Source organism: Salvelinus fontinalis, chromosome 11 (genome assembly GCF_029448725.1).
Source record: "Salvelinus fontinalis isolate EN_2023a chromosome 11, ASM2944872v1, whole genome shotgun sequence".
Taxonomy (NCBI): Eukaryota; Metazoa; Chordata; class Actinopteri; order Salmoniformes; family Salmonidae; genus Salvelinus; species Salvelinus fontinalis.
The window spans coordinates 34,302,730-34,318,337 of NC_074675.1; the positions used below are offsets into that span (position 1 = coordinate 34,302,730).

General features: G+C 45.8%; 1 pseudogene; it reads right to left on the reverse strand.

The window, feature by feature from the left end:
• LOC129864716 (retinal guanylyl cyclase 2-like) overlaps positions 1 to 15,608 on the reverse strand; it is a 47,394-nt pseudogene that overhangs the window by 10,235 nt on the left and 21,551 nt on the right.

Below are 15,608 nucleotides of genomic sequence, written 5' to 3' on the forward strand. Positions count from 1 at the left end.
AAATTAAAGGCAATTAGCAAGACACCCTCAATAAAGGAGTGATTCTGCAGGTGGTGACCACAGACCACATCTCAGTTCCTATGCTTCCTGGCTGATGTTTTGGTCACTTTTGAATGCTGGCTGTGCTCTCACTCTAGTGGTAGCATGAGACGGAGTCTACAACCCACACAGGGGGACAGGCCAGTACATCAGGAGACGTGGAGGAGGCCGTAGGAGGGCAACAACCCAGCAACAGGACCGCTACCTCCGCCTTTGAGCAGGAGGAGCACTGCCAGAGCCCTGCAAAATGACCTCCAGCAGGCCACAAATGTGCATGTGTCAGCATATGGTCTCACAAGGGCTCTGAGGATCTCATCTCGGTACCTAATGGCAGTCAGGCTACCTCTGGCGAGCACATGGAGGGCTGTGCGGCCCCACAAAGAAATGCCACCCCACACCATGACTGACCCACTGCCAAACCGGTCATGCTGGAGGATGTTGCAGGCAGCAGAACGTTCTCCACGGCGTCTCCAGACTCTGTCACGTCTGTCACATGTGCTCATGTGCTCAGTGTGAACCTGCTTTCATCTGTGAAGGGCACAGGGCGCCAGTGGCGAATTTGCCAATCTTGGTGTTCTCTGGCAAATGCCAAACGTCCTGCACGGTGTTGGGCTGTAAGCACAGCCCCCAACTGTGGACGTCGGGCCCTCATACCACCCTCATGGAGTCTGTTTCTGACCGTTTGAGCAGACACATGCACATTTGTGGCCTGCTGGAGGTCATTTTGCAAGGCTCTGGCAGTGCTCCTCCTGCTCAAAGGCGGAGGTAGCGGTCCTGCTGCTGGGTTGTTGCCCTCCTACGGCCTCCTCCACGTCTCCTGATGTACTGGCCTGTCTCCTGGTAGCGCATCCATGCTCTGGACACTACGCTGACAGACACAGCAAACCTTCTTGCCACAGCTCGCATTGATGTGCCATCCTGGATGAGCTGCACTACCTGAGCCACTTGTGTGGGTTGTAGACTCTGTCTCATGCTACCACTAGAGTGAGAGCACAGCCAGCATTCAAAAGTGACCAAAACATCAGCCAGGAAGCATAGGAACTGAGAAGTGGTCTGTGGTCACCACCTGCAGAATCACTCCTTTATTGAGGGTGTCTTGCTAATTGCCTTTAATTTCCACCTTTTATCTATTCCATTTGCACAACAGCATGTTAAATTTATTGTCAATCAGTGTTGCTTCCTAAGTGGACAGTTTTATTTCACAGAAGTGTGATTGACTTGGAGTTACATTGTGTTGTTTAAGTGTTCCCTTTATTTTTTTGAGCAGTGTATATCAGTGGATGCTGGTGACTTGAAAAATTGATAATGGGAGACCCACGGTATAAGTGCTGAACGCACAGAGATGTCAGTGTGTTTCAAAAATTGTCAAAAGAGTAACTATTTTAACCTAAAGCATTTAATAAAAGACATTTATAGTTCAATATTATGGGGAATGGGAATAAGAGGGTTCCTTACAGTGTTTATCACAGCAGTGATTGAATGAGTGTGTGAGGCATGAGTTGAGGTGTTCAGAGGCTTGACTTCAGTGCAGGACAGAATGTCTGGGAAGACAAAAAAACAATAACACAACACAGTTAGACCATGCACGTAGCAAAATCATTGATGTGTAATAATGTGATTGTGTATGTGATTGACTCTACATAGAGTAATGAGAGAAAATGATAGGGGTACACAGGGCTTGGAGAGGAAACATTCAATGTTTGAGTTCATTGAGTTTATTTTATTTTTTACAGGGACAGTGCACATTAATCAACGTTTCAGTAAAAGTGCCGGTTTTAGCCAGCCGGCTAATTTTCAACCGCAGTCCCTGGGCAGGTTATTAAAAACAATTACAATATAGACAATCATTGAGCTGTGAGCACACGCAGAGCAACATAGGACAAGCAAGACATAGCATACAGACAGAGCAACATAGGACAAGCAAGACGTAGCATACAGACAGAGCAACATAGAACAAAAAGCAGCAAGACAAAATTCATAAAAGCAACAAAGTGTTTCCACACCTCACAAGCTACAGACAACAGACACCATGAAAAGCGGCAACACACAGCTAGGGATTATATTCACAAATCTGATTGACCTTTAGCCATGTCTTCATGCATTTTGTGAAAGTGTGATATGTGGTGCAGTTATGTGTGTCTGATGGCAGTGTATTCCAGACATGGGAAGCTCTCACAGAGAAAGCGGATTTACTAAAGGTGCTTTTCCTTAAGGGATCTATACAGTCACCTCTCATGGCAGACCTTGTGGATCTGCTGCCATATGTTTGTGTTTTCTGTTTAACAAAAATACTAAGTGGAGGGGGAGCCAAGCCATTTAGGATCTTGAATACAAGTCATGCGTCGATGTATTGCACAAGATTTGCCTAACTCAGGAGCTCATGCTTTCTGAGGATGTAATAGTGATGATGGCTATTGGGCTTCCTATCAAGCAATTTGAGAGCCTGTTTGTAGACAGACTGAATAGGTTTTAATGTTGTACAGCAAGCTTGGGCCCAACTAGTCAAGCAGTATGTTAAGTGGGGGAGTATCATAGATTTGAAGTACAGTTTTGCTACCTCTGTAGTCAAACAATTTCGGAAATTAGCGGAAATTTCGGAAATTAGCTAGGTTGAATTTAAAAGTGGATGAGCGTGCACATGAGACATGGCTTCAGTTCATGTCAGGACAGAGTTGACAATGGTAGCAGAATGGACTGGTCATCACCTCTTAAAATCAGGGAACACGAGGGGACTTTGCTGGAAATACAAATAGCAGATACATTCCATTACAGCTGCGCCATCGTAGGTTTGAAGAAGCTTCTCCGTGAAGTTAAACACAGAGTTGGCATCTCGCCCACGTGACACATCCAAGTAGCCCAAGAAACATTCCGGAATAAAGCCCTGATCATCCACATACCTGACCATAACAGACAACTGTAAGCAGACTGCTGGCACCAGGATCTGTTAACCTAACCAGGAAAACTCTGGATCCTATAAGGTATGACAGTGATTAATCAGTTGTAAAACGTTTTTATAAGGTGTCACGCCCTGACCTTAGTTTTCTATGTTTTCTGTATTATTTTGGTCAAGTCAGGGTGTGACGAGGGTGGGTATGTGTGTTTTTGTCTTGTCTAGGGTTTTTGTTTATCTATGGGGATTTTGTATGTAGGTCATGTAGGTCTATGGTGGACTGAATTGGTTCCCAATCAGAGGCAGCTGTTTATCGTTGTCTCTGATTGGGAATCCTATTTAGGTTGCCATTTTCCATTTTGGGTTTGTGGGTAGTTGTCTATGTTTAGTTGCATGTCAGAACTAGTTGTTTATAGCGGCACAGCCATTTTGTTAGTTTGTTTAAGTGTTCTGCGTTTATTAAAAGAAGAATGTATTCACATCACGCTGCACCTTGGTCTCTTCACTATGACGAACGTGACATAAGGGTTATGATGGGACCAGTTTCTCCCAATCAAGTCCAATGTTTTTAAAAACGGAAGAAAAAAAACTCCTGGCCCTGGGCGGATGAAAACCCTGTCAAACTGCGTCAAACTTACACTTGTTCATTTGAATTATATTTATACTAGGTTAGGAAGGGGATTTCCTCTATCCAGACAACAACAGATAGACAATAGAACTCACAGGGCTGAGCTTGCTTTATGTTTACATCATGCAGTTCTATGCAACTATAGGCCTTATAAAATATTTACTCACATCGGTCAAAAGACTTGTTGATTGATTAATTCCAGTTAATATTTTTTGATTGAAAACGTATTGGCAGCCTAGCCAGCCCAATGTTGACCAAATTTGATCACATTTTCTCCTGACACACAAATGGACTATAAATACATAAAGTTACCAATGAGTTTATCCTGACGAAATGGACAGCGCACATAGGCTGTATGCATCTCCATGAGGTTGAAGAAATTGTACGTAGAGCTCAGAGACATGATTGTGTCGATGCACAGATCTGGGGAAGGGTAACAAAACATTTCTGCAGCATTGAAGATCCCCAGTTTGGAACCACAAACTCTTCCTAGAGCCGGCCGCCCCGGGCCAAACTGAGCAATCAGGCGAGAAGGGCCTTGGTCAGGGAGGTGACCAAGAACCCGATGGTCACTCTGACAGAGCTCTACAGTTCCTCTGTGAAGATGGGAGAATGTTCCAGAAGGACAACCATCTCTGCAGCACTCCACCAATCAGGCCTTTATGGTAGACTGGCCAGACAGAAGCAACTACTCAGTAAAAGGCACGAGAGCCCGCTTGGAGTTCCCCAAAAGGCACCTAAAGACTCTCAGACCATGATAAACAAGATTCTCTGGTCTGATGAAACCAAGATTGAACTCGCTGTACAATTTGCCCAGGGTCATCCTTGTTTGGCTGGTGTAGGCAGTCATTAAGAATTTGTTCTTAACTGACTTGCCTAGTTAAACAAAGGTTACACACTCTTAATCTCTATCCAACAATGTCACCAAGCTTCTCAACACATAGAACCCCCATAATGCTCTGTGGCACAATCCCAATACAACTCACTAGGTTCATTCTCTGATCCTAATTCTATGATTGATGGACAACATGTCAGTTCATACTGCAAAAGTTGATTGGTTGGAGGACATCCTGGTCGTGGTCATAATGACCATTTGTCAAATCAAATCAAATTGTATTTGTCACATACACATGGTTAGCAGATGTTAATGCGAGTGTAGCGAAATGCTTGTGCTTCTAGTTCTGACAATCCAGCAATAACCAACGAGTAATCTAACCTAACAATTCCACAACTACTACCTTATACACACAAGTGTAAAGGGATAAAGAATATGTACATAAAGATATATGAATAAGTGATGGTACAGAACGGCATAGGCAAGATGCAGTAGATGGGATCGAGTACAGTATATACATATGAGATGAGTAATGTATGGTATGTAAACATAAAAGTGGCATAGTTTAAAGTGGCTAGTGATACATGACTCTGGCAGGTCCGGGCTGAGGGACTCTGGCAGGTCCGGGCTGAGGAACTCTGGCAGGTCCGGACTGGGTGGCAGCTCCGGACTGAGTGGCAGCTCATGACTGTAGGGCAGCTCATGACTGTAGGGCAGCTCATGACTGTAGGGCAGCTCATGACTGTAGGGCAGCTCATGACTGTAGGGCAGCTCATGACTGTAGGGCAGCTCCTCATGACTGTAGGGCAGCTCATGACTGTAGGGCAGCTCATGACTGTAGGGCAGCTCATGACTGTAGGGCAGCTCATGACTGTAGGGCAGCTCATGACTGTAGGGCAGCTCATGACTGTAAGGCAGCTCATGACTGTAGGGCAGCTCATGACTGAAGGGCAGCTCATGACTGAAGGGCAGCTCATGACTGAAGGGCAGCTCATGACCGGAGGGCAGCTCTGGCAGCTCCTGACTGGCTGGCGTCTCTGGCAGCTTCTGACTGGCTGGCGTCTCTGGCAGCTCCTGACTGGCCGGCGTCTCTGGCAGCTCCTGACTGGCCGGCGTCTCTGGCAGCTCCTGACTGGCCGGCGTCTCTGGCAGCTCCTGACTGGCCGGCGTCTCTGGCAGCTCCTGACTGGCCGGCGTCTCTGGCAGCTCCTGACTGGCTGGCGGCTCTGGCAGCTCCTGACTGACGGACGGCTCTAGCGGCTCCTGACTGACGGACGGCTCTAGCGGCTCGGGACAGACGGGCGGCTCTAATGGCTCGGGACAGACGGGCGGCTCTAATGGCTCGTGGCAGACGGATGACTCAGAAGGCGCTGGGCAGACAGATGGCTCAGACGGCGCTGGGCAGACAGATGGCTCAGACGGCGCTGGGCAGACAGATGGCTCAGACGGCGCTGGGCAGACAGATGGCTCAGACGGCGCTGGGCAGACAGATGGCTCAGACGGAGCTGGGCAGACAGGCAGTGCAGAAGGCGTTGGGCAGACGGCCGACTCTGCCCTGCTGAGGCGCACAGTAGGCCTGGTGCGTGGTGCCGGAACTGGAGGTACCGGGATGACGGCACGCACTTCAAGGCTAGTGCGGGGAGCAGGGACAGGGCACACTGACCTCTCGAAGCGCACTATAGGCCTGGTGCGTGGTACCGGAACTGGAGGTACCGGGCTGAGGGCACGCACCTCAGGGCGAGTGTGGGGAGAAGGAACAGTGCGTACAGGGCTCTGGAGACGCACAGATGGCTTAGTGCGTGGTGCCGGAACTGGAGGCACTGGGCTGGAGACACTATAGGGAGAGTGCGTGGAGGAGGAACAGGGCTCTTAAAACGCACTGGAAGCCTGGTGCGTGGTGTAGGCACTGGTGGTACTGGGCTGGGGCGAGGAGGTAGCGCCGGAAATACCGGACCGTGTAGGCGTACTGGCTCCCTTGAGCACTGAGCCTGCCCAACCTTACCTGGTTGCATGCTCCCCGTAGCCCGTCCAGTGCAGGGAGGTGGAATAACCCGCACTGGGCTGTGTTGGCGAACCGGGGACACCATGCGTAAGGCTGGTGCCATGTAAGCCGGCCCAAGGAGACGTACTGGTGGCCAGATATGTAGGGCCGGCCTCATGACATTTGGCTCAATGCCCAATCTAGCCCTACCAGTGCGGGGAGGTGGAATAACCCGCACTGGGCTATGCACCCGTACAGGAGACACCGTGCGCTCTACTGCGTAACATGGTGTCTGCCCGTACTCCCGCTCTCCACGGTTAGCCTGGGAAGTGGGCGCAGGTCTCCTACCTGCCCTCGGCCCACTACCTCTTGGCCCACCACCTCTTAGCCCCCCCCCAAGAAATTTTTGGGTGGTACTCACGGGCTTTTCGGGCTTCCGTGCTAGACCCGTCCCCTCATAACTCCGGTTCCCTTCTCCAGTTGCCTCTGCTCTCCTCAGTGCCTCCAGCTGTTCCCATGGGAGGCGATCCCTTCCAGCCAGGATCTCCTCCCATGTGTAGCAACTTTTCCCGTCCAAAACATCCTCCCAAGTCCATTCCTCCTTCTTGCGCTGCTGCTGTCGTTGCTGTCCGTTAACCCGCTGCTTGATCTGGGTTTGGTGGGTGATTCTGTCACGGCTGTCTTTCAGTGAGTGAGTAGACCAAGGCGCAGCGGGTTGTGAATACATAATGACTTTAATAAACAAGACGGGAAAAAACACGAAAACACTATAACAAACTAAACTAGATAACCTACAAAATAATAAACGATGAAGACAGACCTAAACTACGAACTTACATGAAACGAAGAACACATGAACAGGAACGACCGAAAGAACGAGACGAGACAGTACCGTGTGGTGCAACTAACACAGACACAGCGACAATCACCCACAAACAAACAGTGAGAACACCCTACCTTAATATGACTCTCAATTAGAGGAAAACGCAAAACACCTGCCTCTAATTAAGAGCCATACCAGGCAACCCAAAACCAACATAGAAACAGAAAACATAGACTGCCCACCCAAAACTCACGCCCTGACCATCACACACATACAAAACAACAGAAAACAGGTCAGGAACGTGACACTCATAGCAAAGGGTCTGAATACGTATGTAAATACGGTGTTTCTGTTTTTAATCTTTAATAAATTTGCAACCATTATAAAAACTATCTTCGCTTTGTCATTATGGGGTATTGTGTGTAGATTGCTGAGGATTTTTAAATGTAATCTATTAGAATAAGGCTGTAACTTGCGTGTGTGTTGATAGGCAGCGAGAGTCTTCCTGGATGACTCAGTATTGTCTGCCTCGAAGCGAGCATAGAATGTGTTAAGCTTGTCTGGGCGTGAGGCTTCGGTTGGCACCTAACAGCTTTGAAATCCAATCAGTATTCTCAAAAAGGTCCCGCAGTATTAGAGTCTGCCTCTTCTGTCCAGCGCCTCAATATTCTGTGTTGGCTCTCTTGAGTTGCTGCTTGTGGGCAGGGAATAGGAACTGAGAGACCTGATCTGATTGGCTGAAGTGGGGGCGGGAATGGCTTTGTATGCATCACAGATGTTTGTATATAGATGGTCCAGCACGCTGTTTCCTCTCATGGATATATGGTGATATTTTGGAAAAATTTATTTTAAACGTGCTTGGTTAAAAGTCACCCAAGACAATAAAGACTGCCTCCGGGTGTTTGCTTGTGACAGTATGTAAACAGCTGTAATAACACACATGAATTCCCTCGGCAACAGCAGAGGGAGCACCCTTCAATCCACGGGACAGTAGCGGAGAAGGTGGAAAGTTTTGTTCCTCTGCGTTCACATCACGGACAAACTGAAATGGTCCACCCACACAGACAGTGTGGTGAAGACGGTGTAACAGCGCCTCTTCAACCTCATGAGGCTGAAGAAATTTGTCTTGTCACCAAAAACACATCAAACTTTTACAGATGCACAATTAAGAGCAACCTGTCGGGCTGTATCACTGCCTGGTACCACCGCCTACAACTCACCTTTAGGGCATCCGCCACGGACCTAGGAGCGAGAGGGAGACATTACAGGTGTGTTTGCATGTGTATGTGTGTGTACCGGTGTCTTTATATGGCTTACGAAGGCAGCATCTGAGTGAGTAGTTTCTCAGGTCTTCTAGGTCTCTATATCTAGCTCCTCTGTCCTCCAGTTTAGAGGAATACTGCTCCAGCATCCGCAACATAGATTCTATGATGTTGGTCTTCCTGCCCTTGTTGATTTTTCTTAAACTGGAGACAGAAAGAGTATACAGTGTGTGAATGATGAGACTGAGTGAGGGAAAGAGTGAGAGAATGAGAGAATTTAAGGAATACAGTACAGGTTCAGTCAGTGACCCTAAGTTTATGAGTGAATAACAGAGACAGACTTGAAGGTAAGAAGTTCACCCTGATAAACGTATGTCATGGAAATACCAGGAGGGTTAAATCATATTGGACAATATCAAGCCACGGATATACAGTGGAAAGAAAATGTATGTGAACCCTTTGGAATTACCTGGATTTATGCAGAAATTGGTCATAACATTTGATCTGATCTTCGTCTAAGTCACACAATAGACAAACAGTCTGCTTACACTAATAACACACTAAAAAGTATACATTTTTATGCCTTTGTTGAACACACTGTGTAAATATTCACAGTGGAGGCTTGGAAAAGTATGTGAACCCTTGGATTTAATAACTGGTTGACCCTCCTTTGGCAGCAATAACCTCAAACAAATGTTTTCTGTAGTCGCGGATCAGACCTGCACAACGGACAGGAGGAATTTTGGATGATTCCTCTTCACGAAACTGTTTCAGTTAAGCAATATTCTTGGGATGTCTGGTGTGAACTGCTCTCTCGAGGTCATGCCACAGCATCTCAATCGGGTTGAGGTCAGGACTGACTGGGCCACTCCAGAAGGCGTATTTTCTTCTGTTGAAGTCATTCTGTTGCTGATTTACTTCTGTGTTTTGGGTTGTTGTCCTGTTGCATCACCAAACTTCTGTTGAGCTTCAATTGGCAGTCAGCCTTACATTCTCCTGCAAAATGTCTTGATTAACTTGGGAATTCATTCTTCCGATGATGGCAAGCTGTACAGGCCCTGAGGCAGTAAAGCAGCCCCAAACTATGATGCTCCCTCCACCATACTTAACAGTTGGGATGAGGTTGATGTTGCTGTGCTGTGCCTCAACTTTAGTTTCATCTGTCCACATAATATTTTGCCAATAGCGCTGTGGTACATCCAGGTACTCTTTTGCGAACTTCAGACGTGCGGCAATGTTTTTTCGGACAGCAGTGGCTTCTTCCGTGGTGTCCTCCCATGAACACCATTCTTGTTTAGTGTTTTATGGATTGTAAACTCGTCAACAAAGATGTTAGCATGTTCCAGAGATTTACGTAAGTCTTTGGCTGACACTCTAGGATTCTTCTTAACCTCATTGAGTATTATGCGCTGTGCTCTTGCAGTCATCTTTGCAGGACGGCTACTCCTAGGGAGAGTAGCAACACGCTGAACTTTCTCCATTTTATAGACAATTTGTCTTACCGTGGACTGATGAACATCAAGGCTTTTAGAGATACTTTTGTAACCCTTATCAGCTTTATGCAAGTCAACAATTCTTAATCTTGGGTCTTCTGAGATCTCTTTTGTTCGAGGCATGGTTCACATCAGGCAATGCATCTTGTGAATAGCAAACTCAAATGTTGTGAGTGTTTATAGGGCAGCTGTAACCAACATCTCCAATCTCATCTCATTGATTGGACTCCACGTTAGCTGACTCCTCACTCCAATTAGCTTTTGGAGAAGTCATTAGCCTAGGGGTTCACATACTTTTTCCAACCTACACTGTAGTGTCGTGATATATTCAATATAGACAAGAAAAATACAATAATTTGTGTGTTATTAGTTTAAGCACACTGTTTGTCTATTGTTGTGACTTAGATGAAGATCAGATCAAATTTTATGACCAATTTATGCAGAAATCCCAGTAATTCCAAAAGATTCACATACCTTTTCTTGCCACTGTACATTCATCATACAAAACATTAAGAACACCACCTTTCCCCCCCTCGGAACAGCCTCAATTCGTCGGGGCATGACAATACAAGGTGTCGAAAGCATTCCACGGGGAAGCTGGCCCATGTTGACTTCAATGCTTCCCTGGCATGTTGACTCCAATGCTTCCCACAATTGTGTCAAGTTGGCTGGATGTCCTTTGGGTGGTGGACCATCCTTGATGCACATGGGAAACTGTTGAGCGTTGTCGTTTTTGAAACAAACCGGTACGCCTAGCACATACAGCAGGTAGCCTAGTGGTTAGAGCATTGGGCCAGTAACTGGAAGGTTGCTGGATCGAATCCCCGAGCTGACAAAGTAAAAACCTGTTGTTCTGCCCCTGAGCATGACAGTTAACCCACTGATCCCTGGGTGCTGATGTAACGGTTTTCGTCGTCTGAAGAAGAGTAGTCGGACCAAAGCGCAGCGTGGTAAGTGTTCATGTTTTTTATTTACACTGAACACTAAACAAAATAACAAGAGAATAAATGAAACCGAAACAGTCCTGTAAGGTGCAAAACACTAAACAGAAAATAACTACCTACAAAAACCATGTGGGAAAAAACGACCTAAGTATGGTTCCCAATCAGAGACAACGATAGACAGCTGTCCCTGATTGAGAACCATACCCGGCCAAAACAAAGAAATACAAAAACTTAGAAAAAAGAACATAGAATGCCAACCCAAATCACACCTTGACCAAACCAAAATAGAGACATAACAAGCTCTCTTGGGTCAGGGCGTGACAGCCGAAGACGTGGCTGTTGATTATGGCAGCCCCCCGCACCTCTGATTCAGAGGTGTTGGGTTAAATGCGGAAGACACATTTCAGTTGAATACATTCAGTTGGACAACTGACAAGGTATCCCCCCGTTCAAAAGCACTTAAATCTTTTGACTTGCTCACTTTGATTTGATTCACCCTCTGAATGGCACACATACACAATCCATGTCTCAATTCTCTCAAGGCTTAAAAATCCTCCTTTAACTTCTTGCGACTATAGGGGGTGCTGTTTTCTCATTAGCATAATTTGCATTACAGATTAAACGGCTTCCTACTCAATTCTTGCTCGTACAATATGCATATTATTACTATTATTGGATAGAAAACACTCTCTAGTTTCTATAGCCGTTGGAATTTTGTCTCTGAGTGAAACAGAACTCAATCTACAGCACTTTTCATGATAGGGAGTCAGATTTCAGACATCTTGGCACCTGATCTGGAGTCAGTTTAAAGGTCCGTGTAAACGCTATGGAGAAACAGACACTTCTTACGTCTTCCCCTGGATGTCAGTGCGTGATGACGATTTGAATGGTGTCGATTGCGCAATCAGTCCCTCTATAAATCACCAAATACCGGAAGTAGCTTCCCTTTGCTGCCTGCGTCTTGCGCGAGAAGGACATCGGACTCGCCTCCTTCCAACCTGTTGTTTAGCCAGTAATATTTCTCCGGTCATGTTTTTACCCGTTATAGGTGTTAACAGCATCATAAGGTAGTTAATTTGAACCGTTTTATAGCAATTTAGATCCGTTTAGTGCGATTTTGAGGCATTGCTTTGTTATGCACTTTCAAGCACCGGGCACGTTTCGGGGTCCCGGTCGAACGTTAGTGGGCATTTCGACGGACAGAGGACATCTTTCGACCAAATGAAGATTAGACCCAAGAAAGGATACATTGCCCAAGATACTGATGGAAGATCACCTCATAGTAAGAAATATTTAAGATGATAAATCGTTGTTCTGTAGAAAAATGTTAAACGCACGTTCCGCCATCTTGTTTGCTATAGCTTCGCTTGGCGAACCCTGTATTGCACAGTAAGGATAATTTTAGAAATGTAATTCCGCGATTGCATAAAGAACTAATTTGTCTTTCGATAGCTGTCCAACTTATATTTTTTTTGTCAAGTTTATGAATAGATATCCATGAGACAAGATCACTGTGAAAGAGGGCGACCGACATTTTCAGGCTAGTTTTGCTAGTATTGTCATTGTATAACCACGGTTTTTTATGGCTAAATATGCACATTTTTGAACAAACTCTATATGTATGTTGTAATATGATGTTACAGGAGTGTCATCGGAAGAATTCTGAGAAGGTTAGTGAAAAAATTAATATATTTTGGCGATGATTACGTTATCGCTCTCTTTGGCTTGAATCAATGCTCTGGTAACGTTTGCACATGTGGTATGCTAATATAACGATTTATTGTGTTTTCGCTGTAAAACACTTAGAACATCTGAAATATTGTCTGAATTCACAAGATCTGTGTCTTTCCATTGCTATGTGCTGTGTATTTTTAAGAAATGTTTTATGATGAGTAAATTGGTAAAACCCGTTGCTCTCTGTAGTAATTCTAGTCGCTTTGGTGAGATTTGTGATGCTGGCTGCAATGGCAAACTATGATTTATACCTGAAATATGCACATTTTTCTAACAAAACCTATCCTATACAATAAATATGTTATCAGACTGTCATCTGATGAGGTTTTTTCTTGGTTAGTGGCTATCAATATCTTAGTTTAGCCGAATTGGTGATAGCTACTGGTGGAGAGAAAAAATGGTGGACAAAGAAAATTGTTGTCTTTTGCTAACGTGGTTAGCTAATAGATTTACATATTGTGTCTTCCCTGTAAAACATTTAAAAAATCAGAGATGATGGCTTGAATCACAAGATCTGTATCTTTCATTTGGTGTCTTGGACTTGTGATTGAATGATATTTAGATGCTACTATTTAATTGTGACGCTATGCTAGCGATGCTAATCAGTGTGGGAGGGGGGGGGGGGGGGGGGGGGGGGGGTGCTCCCGGACCCGGGGTAGAGGCTCGTGAAAGGTTAACCCGTCTCCTCCAGTACACTGATTGAAGTGGATTTAACAAGAGACATCAATAAGGGATCATAGCTTTTCCCCTGGATTCACCTGGTCAGTCAATGTCATGGAAAGAGCAATGTTGAGTTCACTCAGTGTATAACTTGTATCATTGCCTTATCTTGAAAACATGTTAATTTGATTCGGATTCATCTCTACATCTAATAAAGAACACATACATACACAAGTCAAAGATCTCGTCAAAGCATGGCCTTCCGTCACTGTTTCATCAGCTGGATACACTCCATGGGGCGTAGTCAGGGTAGACCACTAGATGACACAGCGGAGGGGGCTTACGGATCTTCTGGATCAACTCTGGAGGGGCAGGGGGTAAAGGTCAAAAGGACAACAGACTAGTCAGGTATATTAAAGAAAAATACAGTAGCAACATGACTCTCGAGCAGGGTTTCTTAATCCTGGTCCTGGGGACCTATAGGAGCGCACATTTATGTTTGTCTCAACGCCACACACCTGACTCCACTCAGACCAAGTTCCAAAGGATTGATGATGTGTTGAATATTTCAATCAGGTGTGTAGGATTAGGGCAAAAACTAAAATGTACACCTCTTCGGGGGAACACTTCCTGTTACCTGTACTGGGGTACTCTGGGTAATGTACTTTTATCTGCAGCAGACTGCTCCAGCATGCAGAAGGTCGGCCCACTCATGACCACTTCCTGTTCCTTGTACAGGTGTACTCTGATTAATGTAGTCTCTTACCTGCAGCAGACTGCCCCATGCATGCAGAAGGGCGGGCCCCTCATAACCCCTTCCTGGATGATGATGGCGAAGCTGCAGATGTCACCATGGAGACCGCCATAGAGACCGGGGAGGGGCCATCCACAACAGGTCTAGGAGGGACACGCACGCAGACTCACACAGGCATAGATGTAGCACACACACGTGGCGGATGGTGGGAGGAGCTATAGGAGGAAGGGCTCATTGTAATGTTATCAAACATATGGAAACCACATTGACTCTTTTCCATTAACTCCATTCCAGCTATTACAATGAGCCCGTCCTCCTATAGCCCCTCCCACCAGCCTCCTCTGACACACACACACACACACACACACACACACACACACACACACACACACACACACACACACACACACACACACACACACACACACACACACACACATAGAGAAACAAACTACAAGTTACTGTATATTAACTTTTAAATATACAGAATCAGTCTACTCTGACCAGATGGAACTTAAGGCACTCATGGTAAAACTCTCCACCCCTCTCCAGACCTACTCACCCTCTGCAGGCGGTTCTGGGTAGGGGAAACTTGCTGCCTCGTTGTATTCGTAGTCAGTGCTCTTCAGGACAAAACGTCCGTCCACCACACAGTTCCTGCTCTTCAGATGACCATGAAACAAGTTCCTGTGGTGTGGGTACTTCATAACCTGGGGGAGAACATGGAACATAGAACTCAGAGAACATAGAATATAGAGAACATTGGTACACTGGCGTGCCCTCCCACCTTCCCCATTGCACTTTAGACTCCTGCTCCTCCCGCTTTCCTTTTGATTGAGACACTTTCATATCTCTTGCCCTGCCTCCATCCCATCTTACTTCTTCCTTTCCTCCTAATGCCTCCATCCCCCCTCCCTCTCTCCTCACCTTAATAAGGTCCAGCAGTAGAGATGACTTGAACATCCAGTCCACCCTCCCCCATCTTCTTTTCCTCCCTCCCTCCTATCTTAAGGTCTAGCAGTAGTGATGACATCCAGTCCAGTTTTACATCATTGTTGAGCAATAGGTCTTCCATGCTTCCCCTGGTGCAGAACTCTGTCACGATGGCAAACACTCCACAGTTGTGGTAAAAACCCGGGAAAAGGTTAATGTTCTCATGACGCATGTCCTTCATCTGGGGAGATTAGAGGTAGGTATTGTTTTATGGTGACATATTTCAACAGCATTTATGACAGTATAAAGTACACCTAGCCTGTTCCCAGATCTGTTTGTGCCAAACAATGACTAACAAGCAGTGGCATGGTAGCACTAAACAGACAGGCACTAGAGTACAGTGTTGGGTTCCCCTTGGGGTCATGATAGGGGCTGTACCAAATGTTTGATGTATTATAATAATTGATTATGCTTATGTTGTATTAATAGAAGGGGAAGGGTTATAAGACCCCTCCCCCTTACGTTTATAGGGTCCTAGACTACAGATTAACAATATGTATTTGCATTATAAGGTTTAATATTGTTCCACAGTTATTTTCTAGTCTCTGCCTCTTATAAAGAAACGGTCTGAG